The sequence below is a fragment of the Zootoca vivipara genome, chromosome 5 (assembly GCF_965207765.1).
Source record: "Zootoca vivipara chromosome 5, rZooViv2.hap1.1, whole genome shotgun sequence".
NCBI classification, from domain to species: domain Eukaryota; kingdom Metazoa; phylum Chordata; class Lepidosauria; order Squamata; family Lacertidae; genus Zootoca; species Zootoca vivipara.
The window spans coordinates 8,362,533-8,380,701 of NC_142588.1; the positions used below are offsets into that span (position 1 = coordinate 8,362,533).

General features: G+C 42.8%; 1 long non-coding RNA gene across 2 annotated transcripts in view; it reads left to right on the forward strand.

Annotated features, from left to right (window-relative positions):
• Nucleotides 1-18,169, forward strand: part of LOC132592112 (uncharacterized) — an 81,083-nt gene that overhangs the window by 58,464 nt on the left and 4,450 nt on the right. The gene's annotated exons all lie outside the window — the stretch shown is intronic.

Genomic DNA, 18,169 nt, shown 5'->3' on the forward strand with positions numbered 1-18,169 from the left:
GGGTCCTAACAGTATTATTTACAACTGCATATCAATACTTATCAAAAATTTTAATCTTCTAAATTATCCATACTTTTCATTACTTTACAAGTGTGGTTAAAATCCTACTAATGTTTTAACCTGCTTACAGTGGTCTCATAAATAAATTGTGAACTTCCCCCATTCCTTATTCAAGTTCTTGTCTTCTTGATTTCTGAGCTTCCCAGTTAATTTTGCCATTTCGGCATAGTCCATCAACTTCGTTTGCCATTATTCTCTGGTCAGGATAGTTTCTTCCTTCCATCTCTGGGCTAGTAGCATCCGTGCAGCTGTTGTTGCATACATAAACAATCTTTTATGGTCCTTTGGTATCTCGCTACCTATAATTCCTATACCTATAGTAAAATACCTATAGTAAAAAAAAAAGCTTCAGGTTTTTTAACAGAAGTTATGTTAAACATTTTTTTCATTTCATTATATATCATCTCCCAGAATTTTTTTTGTTACTTTATACCAGGCATAAGCAAACTCCAGCCCTCCAGATGTTTGGGACTACAACTCCCATCATTCCTAGCTAACAGGACCAGTGGTCAGGGTTGGTGGGAATTGTAGTTCCAAACATCTGGAGGGCCGGAGTTTGCCTATGCTTGCTTTACACATCCACCACATATGATAAAATGTACCTTCTTTTTCTTTACATTTCCAGCAAATATTTGAACTTGTTCTATACATTTTTGCTAACTTGACAGGTGTCAAATACCACCTCCACATCACTTTCATGTAATTTTCTTTCAGTGAACAACATGCTGTGAATTTCAGTTCTGTTTTCCATAGCCTCTCCCAATTCTATTTTATGTCCCAATTCTTTTGCCCATCGTATCATTACAGATTTAACCTGTTCATCTTTTGTATGCCACTCCAAGAGCAAATTATACTTTATGCATTATTCTTCTATGGTTGCTAGCACAGAACATCTTTGGTTGGAGCTTTTAGCTTCAGGTATTGAAGCAAAGCTTATTTCAGGCACCCCCAAACTGCGGCCTTCCAGATGTTTTGGCCTACAACTCCCATGATCCCTAACTAACAGGACCAGTGGTCAGGGAAGATGGGAATTGTAGTCCAAAACATCTGGAGGGCCGAAGTTTGGGGATGCCTGGCTTATTTGCTCTCCCTTCTATGGGTATATCCTGAAGTTTTTGCACTCTAGGAGGCCATTTATCTTAGTGTTGTATATGGATACTACCAGGGGGCTGATACTAAGGTTCACTAGGGGTTTGAGGGCGCCTGTGAAAATTGCCATTCGTGCCCATGGCATTGCCGGGATCACAGCATTTTCCTAAGGATGAAGCAGCCTAGATCATTCCTATCTCACCTGTGTAGCGCTGAAAAGATCTGATAAAGCAAGAGGGGGGAACAAAGGGCCCAGACCCTCATGGACGTGACAAAGTGAGTGAAGTGGGCTTAGCAATGGACGTGATGCTTATCTTTGTACAGTAGTTTGGTAGTTTGATTCCAAATAGGGACCCAGGTAGCGCTGTGGGTTAAACCACAGAGTCTAGGGCTTGCTGATCAGAAGGTCGGCGGTTCGAATCCCTGCAACAGGGTGAGCTCCCGTTGCTCGGTCCCAGCTCCTGCCCACCTAGCAGTTTGAAAGCACATCAAAGTGCAAGTAGATAAATAGGGACTGCTCCGGCGGGAAGGTAAACGGCGTTTCCGTGCGCTGCTCTGGTTCGCCAGAAGCAGCTTTGTCATGCTGGCCACATGACCCGGAAGCTGTCTGTGGACAAACAGCCTATAGAGCGAGATGAGTGCCGCAACTCCAGAGTCGGACACGACTGGACCTGATGGTCAGGGGCCCCTTTCCCTTTCCCTTTGATTCCAAATGGCCCACCCAGGGGCAGGAAGTGGCGTTGGCAAGGTCCACCAACCAGCTGATTGCTGGTCCCTGCAAACCCTGCCTGGCAAATGAGAAGGCTTCGCCTAATGCCATAGCGATGGCAGGCGGGCAGCGCCATCCATAGATTGCAGCAGACAATTATTCCAATACAGTACACCATATAAAACTAAATAAATCCACACAGCATTGAATGTGTTGCTGTAATCAGCCTGTAAAAGGCATACTTTTATTCTTCTTCTGCATATATTTCAATTACTGACTTTTGGGGGGGAAGGTTCTTGAATTTCAGGGGGGAAGCTAGATTATTTTTTTTAAAAAATTATATTTTATTGAAAGTTTTCAATAGAGGGGGAAAAGTGAAAAAGGTGAAGAAAAATCAAAACAAAAACAAAGAAAGGAGGGAAAGTGTTTGAAACAGTGACAGAATACAATATATGGGTATATAAGCGGTATGATTATGCTATCGACTATGCGATTATTAACAAGTCACTGTGCTTTTTATAAATGCATTCTCAGAGTCAGAGTCTCATAACAAAAACCATGTTGGTTTCCGTATTGAAAAATACTGTGGAAAAAATCAGCCACCCCCAGTTAATCAAACCTCTGCATCATTTCATTGTCGGTTTTGGGGGCTGGGGGCAGATGTAATCTGAACCATGTGTTTAATGTCCTTCCTATCATCATTGTCATTCATGAGCATCATCCTGTCCCAGACACACACATGCAACCTAATCCAAAATATTGGTCCGTTTTTCTCTGCATCTTGCAGCAATTGCCCTTGGCAACCTTTCATCTACATGTGTCCATTTAAAGCTGTGCAAGAAGGATTTGTTGCTGTGTTGCAATGTGTCCCCCCCCCCCCCACGGGGCTGCCTTGATCTGCGTCATTCACACAACGATTTCAAACTTTTTCTTTTCATTTCCCTCCCTAAGTAAATAAGGCTTAAAAACAGCCTGGGGGCAGATAGCTATTTGATGACGGGGCACTCGATAGCAGTGGCAGCACTGTAAATAGCAAAGAAAAATTTAAAAGGAATATAACAATATGTAAAAGGTGATTGTGCCATCCTCTATAGCAGGGGTAGGCAACCTAAGGCCTGGGGACCGGATGTGGCCCAATCGCTTTCTCAATCCGGCCCGCGGACGGTCCGGGAATCAGTGTGTTTTTACATGAGTATAATGTGTCCTTTTATTTAAAATGCATCTCTGGGTTATTTATGGGACCTGCCTGGTGTTTTTACATGAGTCGAATATGTGCTTTTATTTAAAATGCATCTCTGGGTTATTTGCGGGGCATAGGAATTCGTTCATCCCCCCAAAATATAGTCTGGCCTACCACATGGTCTGAGGGATGGTGGACTGGCCCATGGCTGAAAAAGGTTGCTACTTCCTGCTCTATAGACTCAAACAGAATAACATTATTTTTGCAAATTGCCATAGTGGGGCAATGATCATACAGATTCAACAAAATGCAAACACAGTTTGAATGACAATAATGTGATCAAAAGATGAACATGTACAGAACAGTGAACTTCTCAAGATTTCACTGACCCAGGGAAAAAATAGGCCTGATCTGAATGTTTCTGCACAATTTCAGAATTAAGCAGTCCTGTATGTTTTATACAATGCTTTTCTTCTAGAAAATGGTGTTGGTACTCACCATGATGTTATTACAGTAGGTGCGACACTTTTAAACAGTGCTTTTCTTCTAGGAAAACCCCCAGGAAAAAAAGCACTGGTTTTATATAATCTTCAAAATTGCGTCTGTAACAAAAACTTAACAGTGGCAGTGTTCCAGAAAATGAGTTGTTTTATAGCCCCTTGAAGTTTGCTATTAATCAAAGAGGTTTGAACGTTTCCTGCAATAAAATTTTCTACAGAAATGTTTTGCTTAACTGGACCAGATTCGGAAAGTATTTGTTTTCAGTTCTACAGAAACTGAGTTACTTTTGTCCCTTATAATGTATTGATAAAGACATTCTAAAACTATTTATGTGCCTGTTGCGATGTGATCTTTGGAGCTGTGCTATCCTAATAATTATATCAAGACAGCTTGTGTTGTTACCCTTGGAAAGAAAGTTGCCTATGTTTTACTGCCACTGTTACCGCCAGGGGAAAATAGGTGGGGCACTAGGAGCAGAATACTGGCCCATTGCACTGATATATGATGTAACCGGAAGTGCAGTTAAATAAATGGGACCTAAGTTACCCATGTTAATTAATTCCAGTGTGTCTGCTCTGTGTAAAACTTGGTTGGATACCGGGCTCTATCCCTGCCTTCTTATTTGTGCAATAATTTGCAAAGCCCAGTTCTGAATGTGGCTAAGGGAGGTTCACCCATCGATAATTTTTTTTGCCATGATAGAAAGTAAAGGAAATGGAATATATATATATATTTAAGGAACTAACAGGCAAAACTGTTGCATAGATCGTTATTCCTCGACTGTGCTGAAACAGTGTAGAACAGGCATCCCCAAACTTCGGCCCTCCAGATGTTTTCGACTACAATTCCCATCATCCCTGACCACTGGTCCTGTTAGCTAGGGATCATGGGAGTTGTAGGCCAAAACATCTGGAGGGCCGCAGTTTGGGGATGCCTGGTGTAGAATGTGGTACAGGACGAAGAAAATAGCAGACAATCTCAGCCTTCATTAAAAGCAAATCAGTCTTCTAGCTTCTATGGGCTCTGACGATATGCTTGAAATTGTGTGGGCATTGCCTATTGAAATCTAAGAAACCAGAGAGGTAGCCAAATGAAAATAGGATGTGGGGTTCGGTATCTAGAATAACTTGTTGCCCTTCTCAACGAGGGGCCACGACTTTAGCCCAGCCCCTGTTGCTGCATGACTCCTTACATACCGTATATTCATGCCAAAAGTTTGCAATAGAGAGTATGCTGTGCTTGTGCAGACTCGCCTAGTTATCAGAACCCTTTAGTTGGGTTGCCATATTTCAAAAAGTGAAAATCTGGACAGAAAAGCCTCCCCCCCCCAAATCGTGTACTCCCTTAAAGAGGGCATGTGTTGCAGTGCGACCTGGCAACCAAACCCCGTGTTGTGGGTGGGTACGATTGGATAGCCACAACACCCTATTGGTAGGTCCCTTGATGCTGGGTTTAATCAGGCCAATGGGACACTAGCCAAATGGATCAAGGGACCTATATATGCCCATGCACGTGACCCAGAGCTTCCTCTTTTGGTCAGTGCATCGGAACACCTGCCCACCTCTCCCTATTTTTAGGGTTTGTGCACTTGGCCTTGCTAGGCCGTCGTGTGTCGTCTGTCGTTGGGACAGGGGTGGTATTCCAGGAAATTCCAGGCGTATGGCAACCCTGCCTTTAGTAGTCTTCTAGGAAACAGTGATTAATTTCCTGAGCCGAACAGGTTTGTAAATTAAACAAGAATTTCCAAGAATCCTCTTTCGGTAGTTGGTGGACTCTGCCTCCTGGGAACATATCCAGTTAGCAGGGGTGCCAACTTGAATAAAATATTGGGGGGGGCAGGTAAACCCCGCCCTGCAAAATCACATGACGTAGCACATGCACACCATTTGAATGGCAATGCCCATCAACTGGGGAGCGGGGTATTTTATTGGAGGGGGCTGAAGGGACCTCGGCCCCTAGGAGTTGGCTCCTATGCCAACTAGCTGCCCTTCCATTTCGTGGTCTCGCTTAAGGTGCTGGTTCTTATCTTTAAATCCTTCCACAAGTTTGACCAAATGATCTTAGAAATGCACTGTGACCTCTCTACCCTGCATGCCTCGTTTGGGGGAAGCTAAGTTGTCAGTTAGGAGCAGGGCTTTCTTGCCAACTGCCCCACTTCTGGAGAAGTCTTTCCCTCTTCCTGATTTTAGGTGCCCCTCAAAGACTACCCCTCTTGAAAAGCCATTTTAGTTAGAGGGAAGGAAGAATGTACTCTGGTTTCTAATGTTTTTGTTTTAATATTTGCGGGTTTTGAGTCTATTTAGTTTAATTTATTTGTTTATAAATTGTTTTCATCAATATTGTGAGCTGCCTTGAGCAATTACGTAAAGGCAGAATATTAAACAAGCCAGCAAAATAACAGAGTATCCACAAATTTCCACACACACACACACACACACACACACACACACACACACAGGGTAATGCTAAGCTGCCCTACGTCTTAGTTTTCAGAGTAGGAAAATGGCCCATTATATTCCATTCTGTTCAGCAGCTGACATCTTTGAAACAGATTAACACATCACTTGGCAGTTCTCATTGAATGCCTGCCTTTTACGGAATTCATATGTAAACACAGAACCCCCTTGCTGTCCCTTAAAGGGAAGAGCAGGACAATGCTGATTTCAAAACACATTTCCTATATAACAACTTTTATCCATTTATCAATTACTTGAATAAAGGAGTGGTTGGGAAATTTGTAAAGTCATGTACAAATTAAACGAGGGCTGCAAATATTCAATAGGGTAATTTAAAATAAATGTGAGGCTCTTATGTGTGTGGGGGGGATTAAATGTATTCATTAATTAAAAAACTTACACCCCACTTTGCTTAACCAAGTGAATTCAAGGCAGCTTAAATAACACAACATAAAAAATCATCAAATTTCAAACAATTAATATGCTACTTGCTATCTGCCAGGTTCTTTCCATCCTCTTGCTCTGTAAGTGTCTTTTCACTCTATGCAGTATAGCAGCCTTGAATTTGAGCTTTCAACCTAAAATGCTTAAAGCTTCAGAATTGAATACGGGGGGCAGGGTGTGGGTGTGGGTGTGAGTGATGAAGTGCATTGACAGTGACAGCCCAAAGCAGGAGCTCAATACCTGTTGTTGTTTAGTCGTTTAGTTGTGTCTGACTCTTCGTGACCCCATGGACCAGAGCACGCCAGGCACTCCTGTCTTCCACTGCCTCCCGCAGTTTGGTCAAACTCATGTTCGTAGCTTCGAGAACACTGTCCAACCATCTCGTCCTCCTTGCACCCTCAATCTTTCCCAACGTCAGGGTCTTTTCCAGGGAGTCTTCTCTTCTCATGAGGTGGCCAAAAGTATTGGAGCCTCAGCTTCACGATCTGTCCTTCCAGTGAGCACTCAGGGCTGATTTCCTTTAGAATGGATAGGTTTGATCTTCTTGCAGTCCATGGGACTCTCAAGAGTCTCCTCCAGCACCATAATTCAAAAGCATCCATTCTTCGGCGATCAGCCTTCTTGATGGTCCAGCTCTCACTTCCATACATCACTACTGGGAAAAACCTCAATAGCTAGCCAATTTTAAACATATTGCTGCATGGCACCCCAATCTCTGAGCAATGCGAGACACCAAAGGTTCCGTGCACTTGCCCGGGATTCATGTTTCCATTCGGGAATGAGGCACAGCAGAGACTGCGGTGTCTTTGTGATATATGGTTTATTTACACTGAGCCTACAATGGAAGGGTTCACAGCATTCACACCCCAAGGGGGTCTTGCTTCTCCCATAGTGACAGCATTGGATTCCAACAGAAATCAAGCATAGCTCTGTCTCCCAGCTGCCCAGCCTGCAGCCTGCCTACTTATATAACTCAATTCTCAGCTCTGGTCATTGTCTTGGCACAGCGCATGCTGCGACAAGCCCCGACTGAGCGGGACCCGGCAAGGGCAGCAGCATGCGCCGCGCTGAGCCCCGACCCAGCAAAACTCACTGAAAGCTTAATACCGGTAAAAAATAAAAAAGCTTAACAAAAAAAAAGACATCCCCTGAAAATAAGCCATGGTGTGTTTTTTGGAGGAAAAATAAATATAAGATGGTGTCTTATTTTGTGAGAAACACGGTAGGAAGCATTCATTTCCCAAAGTCGATTGAAAAGAAGGGTGGCTGTCTCTGCCCTCCAATATTTTGTAACATTAAAGCTTTAGTTTTTAGGTGTACTGCCAGCATGCTGTGGCAGATAGTTTTACATTCAGTGGAACTTTCCCTTATGAACAACCTTTTTTGCCGCAATAAATTAACAGCCCTGGTGACATCTTAAGCTTCAGAAAGTATCCATTTCTGCCTGAAGGAATGAGTAAGTGTGTCTTATTGGCATCTGGATGGCACTCTTTATGAAGACCCACAAAATCAGAATTGCATTATTTCAGTCATTTAGGCTTTACTTTACTGACGTGGTTGCAAAATACGTTCCTTGTGCCATCATAAATGATAGAAGAGCAGATGGCAAGAAAAACTAACTCGTCGATTAAGATTAAAATATGCTGTCATGCCAATTCAGTTTCATTAAAAGGGTTTCATGGGTTTGGGGTTGGAGGCGAACAACCCAATTAGAAGCAGGCTAACGAGCGGGCAGTTCCCCTTTAAGGGAACAGTTTTGGCGCGCGGCAGTTAGTCTGACTCGGGCAGGCTCACATGCAGCATGGGTTGCTCATAACTCTGTTGTTAATAAATAAAAGGACATTTTGGAACCAATGCTGACTCTCCCTCCTTCCAAGCTGAGTATTGAACAGGGGTGTGACTGAAGGATACAGAGCTTCTAGGGAAAGGGGAAATCCATAAAGAACATCAGACCCATTTCATAATTTATCATCAACACTGTTATCTTTGCTTTAGTGTGGAACATGGGTGAAGCCTGTTGTGGGATGATCCTAGTGTTATATTCCAAAGGACTTGCAGGTCAGAGATCACTCTCTCTTTCCTGTTTCTGATCATGGTGGCAAATACCTCTGTTACACTACATGGTCGCAGTCTGTCACTAATCTTTTTCTCTAGAGGAGTAGCAAGAGAAAGTAAAGGTTATTTCAGGGGAAGTGGAATAAATCTCCAGAAAACCTCAGCCAAATACACAGAGAGCAGTTTGAATGAATGACAATCACAGTTTGTAAACTGGCTGGCAAAGCATTTATAGTTGTTGTTTTTTGAAGAAGCCTTTTTTGTGAAAGGAACATTAATGAACAGAATGAGTCTAAGCACATCAGGAAAAATGATTGTGTCAGGAAAAGATTATGCAATCCACCATATTGCAAAAGCAGAGTCCGTTTAGGATTTCTGTAACCATGGTATAAAAAAATCTGGCTACAGTACTCATGGCTGCAACGGCACCCTAGACAGGCAGCAAAATAAAAAGAAGAAGAAGAAAAGATTAACATACTAGTTTTAAACAGAAAAGACCACTGATGAACAATATCGACAGATAACACAGAGATCTGGAAATACTGTACAAAGGTGGTTCTAAAACAGGAAGGTCTTTTACCAGCCTTCTGACCTCACCTGCAAATAAATCTCTCTAGAAAGGGAGTTTCTTTGCCACTACTGAAAATGGCTGCTCCAGGTTACTGTCCTTTTTACAACTGACGTTCAGAGCTATATGCCTCAGGTCACCCCGGGGAACTGCGTGGTTCGCTATCCTTCAGTGGCAGAGCTAGATCCAGAAATTACCCCCAAAGCTTTTAACATTATCAGGTGGGCTGTGACTTCCTCCAGAAGAAGGTATTTACCTGCTCCACTCCTCCACCCGATCCATCTTACCTTTCTTCCTTTGCCCTCTACATAACCTCCTGCTGTGGCTGTAGAAACCAATACAGGAGAGACATGTTTTGTTGCAGTTGGGGCAGATGAAGGCGTCTAGTTGTGCTGATGCAGCTTCTCTCTGCGCTCCTCCCAGCAGTCACTCCTCCTCTGGTCACTGCTGTGGGGACACCACCTCCAGGCCCTGCAGTCGTCCGCAAGGGATTCCCATTATATTGCCAGCCTCCATGTCATGTTTGCAGACATCTTTATAACACAGAATTGGTCAGCCAACAGGCCTGAATCTATCTCCCGGTAGAGCATGTCCTTGTGGATCCGACCAGTGAGATACCACTGGCAAAGGCAACCTGTAGTGCTTGTTAGGGTGATGACTTTTTTACAACCTCATTTCCCTGTATCATAATTTGATGAGATTTCATTAAAGATTAGATAAAATCTTACTTTCAAAGAGATTTGATTTTAAAAAACCTCACGCACAAAATGGTTTTAAACATTTTATTTATCAGTTTTTTGACCATATTTGAAGTCACTGTAAGCAGATATAAAATTGAACCCAAGCTTTAGAGTCACATATATACAACATTATCTAGGGCAGGCATCCCCAAACTGCGGCCCTCCAGATGTTTTGGCCTACAACTCCGCTGATCCCTTGCTAACAGGACCAGTGGTCGGGGAAGATGGGAATTGTAGTCCAAAACATCTGGAGGGCCGAAGTTTGGGGATGCCTGATCTAGGGTCATCAAACACACAAGGAAGCTTTTTTTCGCTGCAGTAACAGTATAGACACCGCTAGAGGACGATGTTTTGCTACCTCTCCTGTAGGTTCTTTTCCCAGCATGTCCGGCAGGGTCTGCTGGCTGAGTTTTGAGGTCCCCAAAAGGGGCTTTTACCTTGCGCAGGTGTGACATTTGTATACCCTATGTTGCTAAGAACACTCCCCATTGTGGAATGTGGTGTTGTGTCCAAATTTGATATGAAATATATATATATATATAGAATTGTTACTACAATTTTATGAAATGGTAAAACGGCATACAAAAAAATTAAAAAACGGTTTGTGCGTAACCTTTTAAAATATTTCAATGGAATTTTCCTCATTTCAGTCATTAATAGGCAAAAGTTCATCCATTTGTGCTACAGGAAATAATTTTTGAGAAAAAAAATTAGAAAGTCATCACCCTAGTGCTCGTACTTTATGCCAATCAGGTTGAGCTCATAACTCATAACTGTTACCTCTCACATTGTTTTTGCTGCATTAGCAACATTGAAGTGACTTCTTTGGGACGCAAGCTTGGGCAGTGTGTGCGGCAGTCCTGGGCTGCCCAGCTGCCCCTCTCGGCCTTGTAGATGTGGTCCAAAGGAGAGCAGTACATTTGGCACCAGCTTGATTGCAGGAATTTCTGGAAGGCATCATCCAACAGCCTTAGGGACTCCACTCTGGACCTTAGCCTTTTCTTCTCCTGAAGATGTCCCACACGGCAGCCAGTATGAATTGTTCCTCAGGGTATACTCCCAAAGCCTTTCCCATGAATGAGAATAGCCGCAAGGCAGCGGAGGTTTAGGATCAGAATATTCCTTCTCCTAGATGGGCTACCTTTCCAGGTGGACAAACCCCATCTGCCCCTCATTTCCCCCTACAGCAGGTGCAGTAACCGCCTTCTTGACCATTGGGCCCACTATTAGTCTCTGCTGGGTCCTGTCTTCACATGCAGGGGATGGACAATTCCCTAACTCACTGGCAAGTCCCTAACTCATCAGCTACCCTCACCTGCTTTAGACAGCCAGTCAAAGCTGTTTCTCAATGTGTGGCCATAGGAGCCATGAATGCAAGCTGAGAGCAGGGTGGGGATCCAAGATGGGGGAACTACTCTAGAAGCAGCACGATGTGTGTCTCCCACGCAGCAGAGATTCTGCCCCTCCTCAAATACACCTCAGTTAGTGAAGACGTTACTTATATTCATAGAATCATAGAATCATAGAGTTGGAAGAGACCACAAGGGCCCTCCAGTCCAACCCCCTGCCAAGCAGGAAACACCATCAAAGCATTCTTGACATATGGCTGTCAAGCCTCTGCTTAAAGACCTCCAAAGAAGGAGACTCCACCACACTCCTTGGTAGCAAATTCCACTGCCGAACAGCTCTTACTGTCAGGAAGTTCTTCCTAATGTTTAGGTGGAATCTTCTTTCTTGAAGTTTGAATCCATTGCTCCAAGTCCGCTTCTCTGGAGCAGCAGAAAACAATCTTTCTCCCTCCTCCATATGACATCCTTTCATATATTTGAACATGGCTATCATATCACCCCTTAACCTTCTCTCCTCCAGGCTAAACATACCTAGCTCCCTAAGCCGTTCCTCAAAAGGCATCGTTTCCAGGCCTTTGACCATTTTGGTTGCCCTCTTCTGGACATTTTCTGGTTCCCACCACCGCCAATATAACAAAATTAACACACCTTGGGTTTTTGTTGTTGACCCCTGTGCATATAAGCAATAAACTCCATTTGTTTGTCTCCACAACGGCTGCCTGTCGTCATCTCTAGACTTCACTGCCCTATGAAAATAGATTAATTTTCTTTGGTTGGCCATTACCACAATCTCCCTTTTCCAGCTGGCTGGAAAGATCAGGCTGTTTTACACCAACCAGAAGAGGGTTTAATCCTTGATTCCTCCAGCTTCCATAAATCTGTCTGCGTTGTACCACTGCTAAAATTCTTCGTCGCTTGCGTCATAGCTTGTAAAATCTGTTGAGCTTTTCCTGAAGAACGCAATCTCTCCCTAGCAAGAAACCTTGCTCATGATGATCTGCGGGCCCGAGAAAGTTGCAAAGGGAGAACTCCTATGGGAGTTCTGCTTCAGTGATTAATCTCGTATCAGAAATGGATCACCCCCAAAATTAAGGAAGATACCGTATATGTCTCATGTAGTTCTTTCTCATATGTATAAACGTACAGAAATGGATGTGAAGCTTGACTGCTTAATAGGGACAAGAGGAGAATGTAGACCGTGAATGGAAAATGAAAAGCACACACACACAATGGCTTGCGAAAGAGCACAAGAGATCTTTTGACAGTTTAATTTTCTTTTCTTTTTAAAGCAATTTATTAAATTTTCCAATTAAGCACATTTAAACAAAAACAAACCACACATACAACCACAGACACAACAACACATAGTAAAAATAATAAACACAATTTTTTTCTTCTAACATCTTGTCAATTATTACAATTTTCTTTGCTCTGCCAAGCTTTGACTTCCCTCCTTCCCCCCACTCGGTTTTCTTGTCCACTCCTATCTCACAGTTTCTTTATTCCTTCTACTTAAAGTCAATTCGTAGGATTTATTTCAGTCCTGCAAGTGTCTTTAAACTTCTGCAGTTCTTCTCCATATAGTCCACAAATTTACTCCAGTCCTTTTGGAACCTTTACTCTCCCTGGTTTCGGATCCTGCTAGTCAGTCTTGCTAATTCCGCATAGTCCATCGTTTTCGTCTGCCGCTCATCAATTGACAGTTTAATTTTCAAACAGATGCAGGCACCCTAGCTGTAGCAAGCTTTGAGAAACAGAATAACACACAAGGTGGGTGGGATGGGAGAGCACAGTGTTGCAGTAGCAGCTCCTGACTGCTCAACAAAGCTGATTTCAGAAAGCTCAAGCAACTACGGGGTGAGATCCCAAAGAGAAGGGAGACGAAGATGGGTGGGAGTTTCCAAAGGTGAGATATTTCAGGAACAATTGCAAGCCATTCCAACAAGAAAGAAAAGTGGGAGGCATCTGAAGAAACAGGTGTGGCTGCGTCAGAAGCTCACAGGTGACCTGAGATTTAAAAGAAAAGGAAGAAGGGGAAAACCCTGGAAGAAGAGTGTAAACCCCAGTAAGCAAGGCTTTGGTAGGGGCAGGGTGGATGCAATGGGACATGGCACCCCTCAGGGGAGGCGTGTGCTGAGATTTTTGTTCACCCATGCTGAAAGAGGTTGAAATTAAAAGAGAATAAATGTCAAAGGAAGTAGCAGTGTAGCAAATACGCCAGGCTAGCCTAGACCACCTATTCCAGGAAAGAAAGAAAAACCCAATGAGCTATAATTTGGCTTCAATGCACAGGATGAAGCCCCTGCTTGTTAAAAGCTGCAGAAAACCTTGATAAAGATTATGTTGGGACTTTCAACATTTTACAGTCTGTCTGTCTTCTCTTTGAAATCAGCTTTATATTTAGTTACCCGATGCAGCTAACCAGGATTCACAATGAGTTATATGGTGTGTGTGTTTTTACATTTTGGTTATGGTTTGTTTTGTTTTTAATTATGTAACTAGCTCCCTTGTTGTTGTTGTTGTTTAGTCATTTAGTCGTGTCCGACTCTTCGTGACATAACAGTGAGCTAGAGTTTATTGCCAGAAAATAGACTTGCTTGCTTGACTTGAAGCTGACGGATGCTTTTTCTGCCTTTGTTACATTGGAGATATAAATAGTTCTGCCTTCACAATAGCTTGCTTGGAGGGCTTCTGCTAGAAAGGTTTCATAAGGCTGCAGTTCTGACTCCCTGTTGTTGATGATTTGGGGGGGGGGCTGCAGTTAGGAGGCAGCTCTCTCACCTCTCCCCTGGAGGATGGGGAGGGGGGAGTCTTTTGGGGTGAAGGTCCGGCCTCTGATCAAAGTGGACAAAAAAAACCCTGAAACAGGGCATTTCAGGACATCCCACCAGAGGATTTCAATACAGACTCTATCTGTGGATCCTTTAGCTGGGATAGCTTGGAGCTGGCCCACCAGCCAAAGAAAAAATCCACAAAAGGAACAGTTTAACAAGTAGTTAAAATAGACCTGCTTAGAGGAAGATGGAAGTCTATTTGAGAAGAAAAGGAGTTAGCTTTAAAGAATATGGTGACATAAGTCCGTATGCAAGAACTTGCGGATTTATGCTTGTATGTATGTTTTTTATTTTTATTTTCTCTTTCTTTTTGTTTTCTTATTTTTTTATATCTTCGTTTCTGGTTGTCATTTTATTGTCTTGGTGTTCTTATTGTGTATGTTTAGCTTACACAATAGCTTAATGAAGAGCTTATTCAGTAAGAAAATTAATAAAAAGCTTTTTTTTAACCGTACAGTGGTACCTCTACTTACGAATAACTCTACTTACGAATGTTTCTACTTACAAATGGAGCTCCGTCCGCCATCTTGGATGCGGTTTAGATAGGATTTTTTCTACTTACGAATTTTTAGATAGGGTTGCTTCGACTTACGAATTTGTTCTCCCAATGCATTCCTATGGGATTCGACTTACAATTTTTTTCTACTTATGAATGTGTGTTCGGAACGCATTAAATTAGTAAGTAGAGGTACCACTGTATATATATAAAAAAAACCATTTCCCCACCCTAATGTAGCAGGCAGGAGCTGGCATGGTTTCAGGAGTAGCACTGTATACTGCACTGGATCTAGACCACAGCAGGGGGCAAAGGGTTAAAGCCCCCTAATCGCCCCATTTGTTATGGAAGGTCTCTTCCCCCCCCCCGCCGCCGCCGCCCCTGCTAGTCCACACACTCCATCACTCATATTATGGTTTGATTTGGCCTACAAGTGCTTGGAATGTAGAAATTGTGGAGTAACCGACACGATAAACTGATTTTATATGCAGGCAACGTGCTTCTAACCTTGCCTGACTTTAAAGCTTGTCTTCCCCAAAAGTCTGAGGTCAGAGAAGCTTAATGGGGGAGGATGGCTGAATAATTACCGGTGGGATGGGATGTTGCAAACACAGTAAAAGCAAGTGAGAGCAGGAAGCCGTTGAGGCAGGACACTATTGGCGCAAGACACCTTCAGTGCCGGATTTACGTATAAGCTAAGCAAGCTATAGCTTAGGGCCCCACTCTCTTGGGGGCCCCCCAAAAAAATTAAAGGAGGAAAAAACTGGATGTACATTTCCTAAATGTAAGATAAAAAACAAATAAAATGGAACCTACGTACAGCAACAGTGTTTTGTGTTGTGTAGGCTCCTATTTTGTTATGTGCAAATGGCTTTAGATACCTGTTAGGTCCATAAATGACCATGTAGCATATATCAGGCATCCCCAAACTGCGGCCCTCCAGATGTTTTGGCCTACAACTCCCATGATCCCTAGCTAACAGGACCAGTGGTCAGGGATGATGGGAATTGTAGTCCAAAACATCTGGAGGGCCGAAGTTTGGGGATGCCTGGCATATATTCAACACAAAAAATAGCAACCATTTGTTGTTGACAAAGGACAGCTGGACATAAAAAGAGCCCCATTAACTTCAGTAGCTTAGGGCTTCATCAAACCTAAATCCGGCCATGGGACACCTTCAAGAGAATAACTATCAATAACAATTTTCGAGAAGTGGGGCCTTTGCTCTGTGCCTGCAATGGGTGATGAAGCAACCCTAAATCATTCACTGCAATAAAGATTGCACAAACATTGTTTTCCCCCTCACATATATTGCTCAAGCACATGTCCTGGGTTTGCAGAAGAAGGTGAAATCAGCTTTAATTTAAAAACATTGCCCCCTTTCTATTGCTGTGTCCCATTCTGCTACAAGGTGATTGATCAGCCAGCCATTGGATCTACGAGTAACTGTCTTAGTAAACCCAGGTAAACTTTTATTCTGTGCAGCAGTGCCTTAAATGTTGCTGCTGGACTGTTTTTCTAATCATATGCTAAGGAGGAGACGACGTAAGTCTCTGAGCAGGGAAAGGCCAACTGGCAATTGCGTCTTGAGTAGGTTTCCAGAGCAAGATTCATCTCACAATTATGTCTTTAGTCAAGGCCGGTTGCCCCAGAGGCCCTCGAATATGCTCTCCAGATGCAAAGGACATTGAGAGCATTGCTGAGGAGGTTTCACCTCGAAGTGCACTTTTTCATGCCATGAAAAACAGAGAAAAGCCAAGGTGGATTTCCCCCTAAAATACTTGAAAGAGGAAAGTGATTCCACTCCAGGGAGAGAGGGACCTATTGAAAGAATTTCCAAGCCATAGCAACAATTCAACTTTAATTGATAGGTGCTTTTCTGCTGGACATGCAACATACTATATTATTATTATTATTATTATTATTATTATTATTATTATTATTATTTTATTTTATTTATTAAACTCCTCTTCAGCCAGTCAGTCCCTGCCCTCAAGATTACAGCCATGACACAGAAGGAAAACAGATTGTGGAAGAAGTAAACAAGTTCTTAGTTACAGGTCGTTTTTTTTTAATAATTATTTTTATTAAGGATTTTCGTGGGTTACAAAGGTAGTGCAGTGTCTCATGCATCATTTTTACACATCAATTTTACTTGTTGAGACATTATGAGGAAGGGGGGAAAGAGGTGAGTGGGATGGGGAGTTGGGTGTGGTGGATTGTCAGTTTCTGTTTTTCTTGATATGTGTAGGGGTTCGGCGTCAGCGTCGTTTGTGCAGGTTCTCTGTTGTTTGTTCGTGCTTCTTTGTTGGTGAGAGAGGTCAGGATTTGTCTTAGGGTGTGATTGTTCATTTGTGGTTGGCCGTGGTGATCCTTAGTTTCTTGTGTGAGTGGGGAGGGAGGGTGTTTTGATTAGGTTAGCCATATTGATTTGTATGCTGGCGGTAAGTTTTTGTTGTTGTCTTGTTGGGCTGTATAAGTGATGAAGGGGAACCATACTGGGTGAAGGTGTCTTCTTCTGTTTGTCCCCGTGTCAATTTCAGCTTACTGGTTAGTTTTTCTAGTAGGGCCGTTTCCCATACAACTTGGTACCATTGGTCCATGCTTACCCCTGACAGGTCCCTCCAGTGCCTGGCTATGATGTTTCTTGTTCTTTGTGATCTGAGTGAGCGTTGTTATCTTGAAAGATATTTAGTAAAACCAATTCTGGGTAATATCTAGCACTTGCTTAGTTATCTTACAGATTTCTTGCATGGGTGTCATCCAGAATGATTGGATTTTAGGGCACTCCCACCACATGTGGAGATATGTGCCTATGGAGGTGCATCCTCTCCAACATTTCGATGAGGTTCCTGAATGTATTAGTGCTAGTTTCCTTGGAGTCAGGTACCATCTGTAAGTTAGTTTCAACGAGAGTTCTTTTCTTTTCATTGATATAGATTTGAAGGGGGGTTTTGACCACATTCTAGTCCATTGGGTAGGGTTGATTTCATATCCTATGTCTTCCTCCCATTGTCTTTTTAGGTTTACAGGTCATTGTTTTATTTGTGTTCGGTTTTTTTTTATTTCTATATCACAAATGCACATGCAAATATATCTATGCAGTGCAGCGCTCAGAATCTCAGACCAAAAGTACATAACAAATAAAATCACAGTAAAATTTATTAAAGAAACAGAAGTACAAAATGGGTCATCTGACAATATTATTAAAATATCGTTTTCATAAGGAAGCTTGCTGAAATAATACAGTCTAAAGTTGGCACCTAAGACTCATTATAGAAATAGAGGGAGCCAGCCCGATCCCATTAGGTGGGATGAAACCAGGGCCACCACCCCATTAAATGCAGTGTTAGATGTGCCTCAGTGAGATCACAATTATCGGACAAGGCAGAGTGAATAAGGCAATCATTTGAGTACATAGACCCCAGGTTGTTTAAGTCTTCATACTCGTATGTATAGCAGAGTACTGCCAGCCAGTGGTCAACATCCATCTCGGGAGACAATGGAAAACTGTGCCTTTGGGGGTGAAGTCCGACTGTTTTGAAGGTTGCAGCGCCTATGGCTGTAGAGATTGATACGGGAGAGACATGTTTTGTTGCAGTCGATGAAGGTGTCTCGGTTCTGCTGATGCAGGGTTCGTGTCATGTTTGCATATGTCTTTGCAACACAGAGTTGGTCTGCCAACGGG